The following is an 8,698-nucleotide window of genomic DNA, read 5'->3' on the forward strand; positions in this document are numbered from 1 at the left end:
CACTGTTTTCTGAAGTAGCATGAAAAGCTTGTTTCTACCAGCAGAACTTAACTACAATTCATCTAATGCAAAATTAAATTAATAGGACTCCTATGACATGTTGACATGTAAAGCAATAAATATATTAGAAAGTACTGGAACACTCCCCTTGCTAACAGCTGCTCTTCACTGGTTTTTACTAACAGAAGCTGCATATTGTAGCCGTCATGCCCTCCTGGTGTGTATGCTCCATTTGCAGATGGCAGAGGGAAGTTATCTGTAGTATGGTCTGTGCATATCATTATGATAGTTACTTCAGCTGGAAAATCACTACTGAGAAAAGACTGACTTTTGGTGCTAAAAATAAACATTTATCACTTAAAATTTTCAAAGAGAAGCCAAAGTCTTGCCATCAGTCTGGGGGTATCCACATCAGATTGTGGGGTGAATGTGCAACCTCATTATGTAGTGTTCCTGCTGATCAGACATCTGACTTGATCATGCTCCTTCTTCCCAGAAAGCCATTTGACTCTTCTTCTGTGGATGAAAATACCCCTGTCATTCCAACTCTATTTCCCTTACAATAAACACATTCAAAATAGACCTTTGAAGTGGTAGCTTTTGCCCTGCAACCATACAGATTGCCATTTCTCAAAGAAGCTTCCACAGACCCTAGCACTTAGTTTCATAAAGTTTGTTCCTTTGGGGGAGTGTGTGGATGTGAGAACAAAAGGCTTCTAGGATCAAAGGAATGTGAAACTATTCTAAAATAGGTCCCTCTTGGAGCATCAAAAATGCATGTTCAAAGACCTAGGATGCAAACCTGTTTAATTTAGTGTTTCACAAACTTATTCATTCTTAGAACTCATTTTTATTTTATTTTTTGTCACAAACTCCTGTGAACAGTCTGTGGAACAGAGTGGGAACACAGTTTGGGAAACACTGGTTTCAATTGCGTCCTCTCCTGCTCTTAAGTGAGTTGCTTGCTCTCTTTCCCTCTGTCAGTCAGTCATCTTTCTCTGTTTAGTCTGGCTGTTTAAAACAATTAGCTTCATAATCTTTTGTCCTCTATTTAAGGCTGGCATCTCTGCTTCTCCCCAAATTGTGGAAATTGTGTTTTATCATTCGTATGACCAAAATACACTTTGGAATCCATTAGCAAATTACTGAATTATTGCTTGTATCTGTGGTGGGCCATGTGGAAAACTTAAAGAAGCTTCTTCTTTAAACTGATAGATAACTTCTCCAACCAAACTAACGCAAACTATTGTATAAATTCTCAGAACATGTTTTCTTCCCAGAGTGTTAATTATTCGCACGGTATAAGTGAAATTAATTATTCCCACAGTTTAAGTGAAATTAATTATTCCCATAGAATAAGTGAAATATAGGCCTGGGACAAGTTTTCAGCATGACCAAGGAAGCTTCTGGGAAAAGGTTCACCTGGGCAGCGTTTACAAGCTCAGGTTAAAACAGGGATATTAGTCAGTGGTAGAGTGTTAACATGCAGGAGGCTCTGGATTCAATTCCTAGCATGACAACATAAAGAAAAAAATGGATGGAAAAGAAGGAAGAAGGAAAGGAAGGGAGGGAGGGAGAGGAAGAAAGACAGAAGGAAGGGATAGATTAAGGATTCATATAGACCTGGCATGGTGACTGAGAACCACTTAGAAGTTTGCTGAAACACCTTACACACAGTGTGGGTGAAACTTGGGGAAAGATTGCAAAACAGTTTATATCCTATGAGCCTATTTTCCCTATTCTCCATGAAGGGAATTGTTGGAGGGGCTTACCCCACAGATACCTGCCAGGCTTAGAGACTGAGAAAAAGAGAAGCAAACCAGATCCCATATGCTGGCTTACTGTAAAATCAATATTATCTGGATGTAGGCATTTCTACTTTTAGTAACTTCAGGTAACATTGGATTTTGGTTGTTCAATGTGTATAAAATTATAGTTACACAAGATGAGTAAGCTCTAGAGATCTGTTGTTCAACAAAGTGCGTGCAGTTAACAATGAAGTGTTGTTATCCTAAATTTTTCTTACGAAAGCCAGATATAATGTCTCACAACTATACTAGCAGCACTGGGAGAATTGCAAGTTCAAGACTAACCTGGACTACATAGCGAGACCTTGTCTCAAAAAAAATTTTTTTTCTTAAGAAGGTAGATCTCACGTTAAAAGTCCTTATTACACCCACACACATACACACACACACACATACATACAACAAAATAAAAAAACATCACTAAGGGGCACATGAAAACTTCCAGACATGATTGCTATATTTCTTACATTGATCGTGGCAATGGTAACACAAGTATATAAATATGTCCAAACTCACTAATTGTATGCATCAATCATGTGCAATTTTGTATACCAATTATATCTCAATAAAGATGGGGAAAAACAAACATTGGACTTGAAATTCCTAAAACAGATGAGTAAAGTCATAGAACTGCCTAGGTTATTGTACTGACACAGGAAAAGACTCCCTTTCATTGATCAAGAGGATGGAGAAACTCAAAGTTACTTTATTAATAATATCTATTTATTTAACCTGTCCCAGTCACCTTGCCAAGCACTTTGCCTACATCCAATTCAATTCTCCCCACACAAGTAAGATAAAGTGTTGTTATCCGAATTTTCAGGTGGAGCAATTAAAGCTCTAAATCACTCAGCTGCACTAAAATAGCAAACTGAAATTGGAGGCTAATCCTACGTGACCAAACCACAGCTACTTCCAGGATCTTATAAACCAGAGCCAAATTTACTTACTTATAAGTAGAAAATATGACTCTAGCAAGAACCCCAATCATTTTAACATGCAAACCTTTTGATCAGGACATTATGAGACTGTAATCATATCCATTGCTCTCCAAAGTAAACATGACTTCACTTTTCTAATTTGTCTCATAAAATCACCCCAAAGGTGGTTTGGTAAAATAGCACAGTTTTCAAATGTACAAAAGATGCTGAATAATGAGAAATTTTATAAGAATGATTAGAATTGAATTAGACAGAAAATCTTCTTGAAAGGTAGGTAAAGTTTCCCTAGTTTCATTATGCCTCATTTTATCTTACCCATCCATTTTCAGTTATAGTAGAAGAAACCAAAACTGTGACAGTCACAGGAAAGAGGAGGCAAACAATTCTAAGAGCCAATTAATCTAAGAATCCCAGAGGCTTTAGACAATTTTTATTTCTTTCATGTTTCTATTGTTTAGTAAAATAGAAATGGCTCTGGGCTTCAGTAGGAAGAGACAGTCAAGGATTATTTGAGAGTGGTGATTGGGAAGTTGCAATAGGAAGAGAGTGACTTGTTCACCACATCAGCAAAGCTATAGTTGGGATCTTAAATGGTCCCCAAAGGCCCATGTGGAAGAAATTTCATCTCCATTTTAATGCTATTCTAGTCAGAGATAGTAGAACCTTAAAGAGATAGAGCCTAGGTGGAGATCTTCAGGTTTGGCAGCATGTCCTTCAAGAAGATGGAGCCCCTTGCTCTTTTTTTTGTACTTTTCATCCATGAGTGAGTGGTCTTCCTCTTCCAAGGCTTCGCGATGAAGTGCTGCCTTTGCTACAGGCCTGGGTCCCATAGATAGAATCCTCCAAAATGGTGAGCCAAAATAAACCTTTTCTCATATGAAGTTGATTATTTCAGGCATTTATTATAATGCTAGAAAGCTGGCTGACAGAGAAGGTAAAAAGTTAGGTAAAAAAGAGTTTTCTTTTGTAAAGAGGAGGAAACAAAACAGAACAGGTGTAGGGAAGTGTGATGAATGAGGAGGTGGCCATGGAGTAATCAGAGTGTGTTTTACTCTGATGGTACCTGGTTCCCTGGAACTGACCTCTGAGGAAGGGCTGTATTCTGGCTCAGACTGAGAGTGGTTCCAAATACAAGGGCTGAGGGAAAGGAGAAAAGATTAACCAAAGTTTGGCCCACAACTGGTTCGTTATATTTATCAATGGGGCCAAAACAATTTCAGCTAATTATTAATGAGGTGCCTAATGAAATTTGAAGGGTCTGTGTCCACCCTTGTCATAGGTAAATGAAGGATGCCCTGAGTCTCATCCTCACCCATGGGGAAAGGTGTTTCTTTCTAGTTAGCAAGGCCTTCTTCCTGAAGGTAAAAGGATAGGGGAATTCTCAGTACTCTCCACGTTTTCCAGGAACACAGGGCTCAGGAACAGCTCAACATTGTCACTTTGGTCGCAATATGACAAATGTTTTCAAGAATCATCAAGCCATCCATTTTATTAAATGCTACAATTCAGCAATATTCATCTGAGACCTCACATTAGTTTACTCATTCCTCTGAATACTGATAGAGTCAGTATGAATGCATAGTTTTACTGATCTCTTTATGCTAAGCTTTGTCAGAATTTTCTCTTTAATCTTCACAGCATCAGATACTATGACCAGAAGAATTTTCAGATAATGAAAATTAAATTTAAGGAGGCCCAGGTTCTCACAGCCAGTTGTGCATTGTAGACCATTTGATTCTAAATTCTAGCCCTTCATTGCTGAAGTTCCTATAACCCATAGAAAAAGTGGGAGGATTTGGTCTCTTCAATCCCCTACACAATAAAACAGCACATATTTAAAACTAGTGACAATGAATGTGTCTTTGTTGGCTCAGGCTTCTATAACAAAATGCCACAGACTGGTGTCTTAAACAATAGAAATGTATTTCTTACACGTCTGAAGTCTGGGAAGTCCAAGATCAGAGTGCCGGTTGACTGGTTTCTGTTGAGGGCATTGTTTGTCTTTCAGACAACTTCTTTTTGCATCATCACAATACAGAGGCAGGAGCAGAGAAAGGGTAAAAGGTCATGGAAAAGAGAGCACACACATACAAGACTTCTGGCGTCTCTTCTCCTGAGGACACAAACCCATAATCAGGGCCCCATCCTTTAGCTGTCATTTAACTTTGTTACTTCCTTACCAGCTCTGTCTCCAAATACAGTCATTTCCAAGGTCGCATAAAATTAAATTTTTTTGGTGTTACTGTGGTTTGAGCTCAGGGACTTGGATTTGCTAAGCAATACTCTACTACTTAAGCCATGTCTACAACCCTTTCTGCCTCGGTTGTCTTTTAGAGAGGGTATAGCTTTTGCTCAGGGCCAACTCTGGAGCACAGTCCTACCTATATATCTGTGTAACTGGGGTACAGTTGTGAAACACATGCCCAGCATATTGTTTAAATGGGAACTTGCTAGCTTCTGCCCTGGTTGATTTGGAGCCACAATCCTCCAGACCTCTGTATCCCGGTATCTGGAATTACAGCAGTGTGCTACCATGCTGACTCCTCAAAAATAGTAATTTTGAGGGTACAAAAATATTGAGTGCATAAATTTTCTTAATGAAGTTAGCAGATGGAACACACTATTAAACAATGTCCATTTCATCCCCCAGCACCCACCTGGGTAGCATTCCCACACCCAACAGACTAACACATGTCCAGCATACCTCATGTATCTGTGAATTTCACCAGTAATTCTGCTTTGTATGTTTTCCTAGGAAAAAAGCATAATTCATATTTGGAGAGAATTTCTAGGTCATCAGTATCCAGTGCCCTTTGAAACAATCCTCTTGGCTTTCTAATTTAAAATATTCGATTTCTCTGGATATTTAAGAAACAGTGTTTAGCTGGGTGCCAGTGACTCACACCTGTAATCCTAGCTACTTAGGAGGCAACAATCAGGAGGATCAGGGTTTGAAACCACCCTGGGCACATAGTTATGCAAGACCCTATCTTGGAAAACCCTTTGCAAAAATAGGGCTGGTGTAGTGGCTCAAGGTGAAGACCCTGAGTTCAAGCCCCAGTACCACAAAAAAAAAAGACACTGTTTAGACATGGGTCATAAGAATGAGATTTCAAATGTAAAGACACCTCAGTACTTGGATAATCATTTATAGTATATGATTTACCAAAGGGGAAATATCTGCCTATATAAAGAAGGAAATGGACAAAGAAATAATTGGTAAAAGGAATCCCAAATTATAACGGTAGAAAAGGGACTTGAAAAACAAAGCAACTTCCAACCAACTAGGTTGAGTGTGAGGGTGTGACAAAACTGATATTTATTTTCAATCAAATACATACACAATGTAAACTGGAGCTGACTTTAACATCCTGAACCAGACAAAGGATTAGTTGATGTTTTTCATAGCTCTCTCTACTCCACTGACAATCTCTATTTTCACATCTGTACAGTCTGACAAGACTGTAGTTATTTCTTTTATTATCATAATAGTGATAATAACCAGTAAAATTATTTGATATACTTCTCTGTGATGGAAAATGCAGGTTAACTTTTGCTATAATCATTAAGTCTTTCTAGTCAGTAATTGCTCACAATTATCTCTATCCACTGTCAAGTGTATCTTAGTGAGTGTAAAGACTCAGAACTACCAACACAAACCTTGGTTATTGGTTCAATTAGCAATAAAGCATAGTGTCTTTCCTTCCGTGATATTTTAGTTTTTTCAGGTAGTTAAGGAAGATAGAATAGATTGCTCATTGCTATAGAGGCTGTGTTCATCATTATCTGAATCCCTTTGGGCTCAGAAGTTTTTATATAGTTAATAGTTTTTGAGACCCCTTGAGATATTTCACTTGTATTTAGTTACCTACCTGCTGAAACTCTATTGAACACACTCTGATTTTCAGGGCATTTCACTTTATGCCAGAGTATGTGCACTAACTGCCTTAAGTAATCCAAAAGTCACATAGTTCAAGACTTTTCCTGGTAAACTAGACTCCTTATGTACCAGCTAAAGATGATAATGCCACTTCACATGGTGTATAGTTTAAGCATTTGGCTATGCAATCAAATTAATATTTGAATTTAATTTTGGAAGGGAAGGATGTTTTCAAAAAAGGAATTTTTGTCATTTGTATCACAGTATTTCAAATGTGGGTAAATCACACTTATATAAAATGTTAACACATTAGTTGTGTAACTATATTATTATATAAAAGGCCATCTCTCTTTTGAAGAGAAAGATATAGAATACATTACACAAAACTTAGTGAGCACTAGTAATTATTCAGAGAACAAAAGATACCTGATTTATCAATGCAAAAACTGAAAAATGCTCCTTATTCTAAAAGGAAGTCTACCCAGAATACCAGAAAATCTCCTTGGTATCTATCATTCTCCAGATGTCTCCATTTGCAACAATGGATGTGGATCTGCTTTTCCTCTCCTTTTTTCTTCATTTCACATAGCTTATTCTTATTTTTCATTTCTCTTTGATGGATAGTGATGCTCTAGATGCAAATGCCTTTTTAAATACCTGCCATTTGCTGAGATCCACGGAGCCACTGTTATATGCAGTTACATTCATACATTCACTAATGACCTAACTTTGAATCTGAAACATTACTGGTCAACTAAGTCTTGGAACAAAGTTGATGCTATCAAAAAAAAAAAAAACTCATATAGCACTGTAAAGTCTAGACTCAATGTCAGCTTCAGAGCTAGATTAGAGCTAATAATATGATCATTGAGGAAAAGGTTGGCAAATAGATCCCAATTGTGAAAATTCAAGCCTATAGAGAGTATCTCTTGAAGATTAGAATGTAGCACTGATGTTAGGTGTGCCATGACAGATAAGTGATATCACTGTGGGTGTGGAGAGGGATTCTAGGGATACACAACATATATGCAAGATTGTAATGTCTCATGCCACATATCTAGAGCAAATGCCTAATATATACTTGGAGATCATTCTCAGCTTTTTGCCACTGAATACGTAGAACACTGCTGCTGAATACTCAGGCCACCAACCCAAACCTCTGCATCACTCAGCATTGTCCAAATATCGGGAAACTGTTGTCTGTGTATTTAGAGCCTCACCTTCCTCCATTCCCTAAATCTGAGTGCTTTTCCTGGAACTTCTACTAATAAGCTAACAAATCACTCTGCAGGAACAATGGAGATTTCTTTCTAGTGAAAGCGGGCAGAGTGATGTAGTAGAAACAGCAGTGGACAGTCTGGACTTTGAGTTCCAGTCCTAGTTTTGCTACTTTTATAAAGTGCATCAATCTTGGGCAACTTACTCAACCTTTGTAGGTGTATTTCTACACAGGATATAGTGATAGTAATAGTGGGTCTGTTCTATCACATTGTGTGAATATTATAATGTCTAAAAATAAGCAATTATTAACTCATTTATAATTATAATCAACCACCAATGATGTGCTAAAAATAAGGTAAATTAATAATCTCACTTAAATTTACACAATGGTATGAATTTATGACATGAACCAATACTTCTATCACAAATGTTACTGTACATTTATGACTCTATTTATGACTGTAAATTTATGACTTAATACATAGGATATTATCATAGGCATAAATGAATATTTAATTCTTCTAATATTTTAAGAGCTATAGTTCTCTATCAAGGGAATGAAAATTATAGCTACTAGCCACTCTGGTTTTTGTGAACTTTTACAGAATACAGCTACACTTACACACTGTTTTTAACTATTTTCACATTACAAATGCAGAGCTGAGCTTTTGTGACCAAAAGTGTGGCCTACAAAGTCCAAAATATTTACTGTCAGTCCCTTTGCAAGAAAAGTTTTCTGACTCCAGACTTATATTACAAACCTCAATAAAACAGCATCAGCTTTTCATAGTTCTGAAATACTAAATGACTCCCAAGGGGAAATAAAATTAGTCTACAGTGAAAGAAAA

The sequence above is a fragment of the Castor canadensis genome, chromosome 10 (genome assembly GCF_047511655.1).
Source record: "Castor canadensis chromosome 10, mCasCan1.hap1v2, whole genome shotgun sequence".
NCBI classification, from domain to species: Eukaryota; Metazoa; Chordata; class Mammalia; order Rodentia; family Castoridae; genus Castor; species Castor canadensis.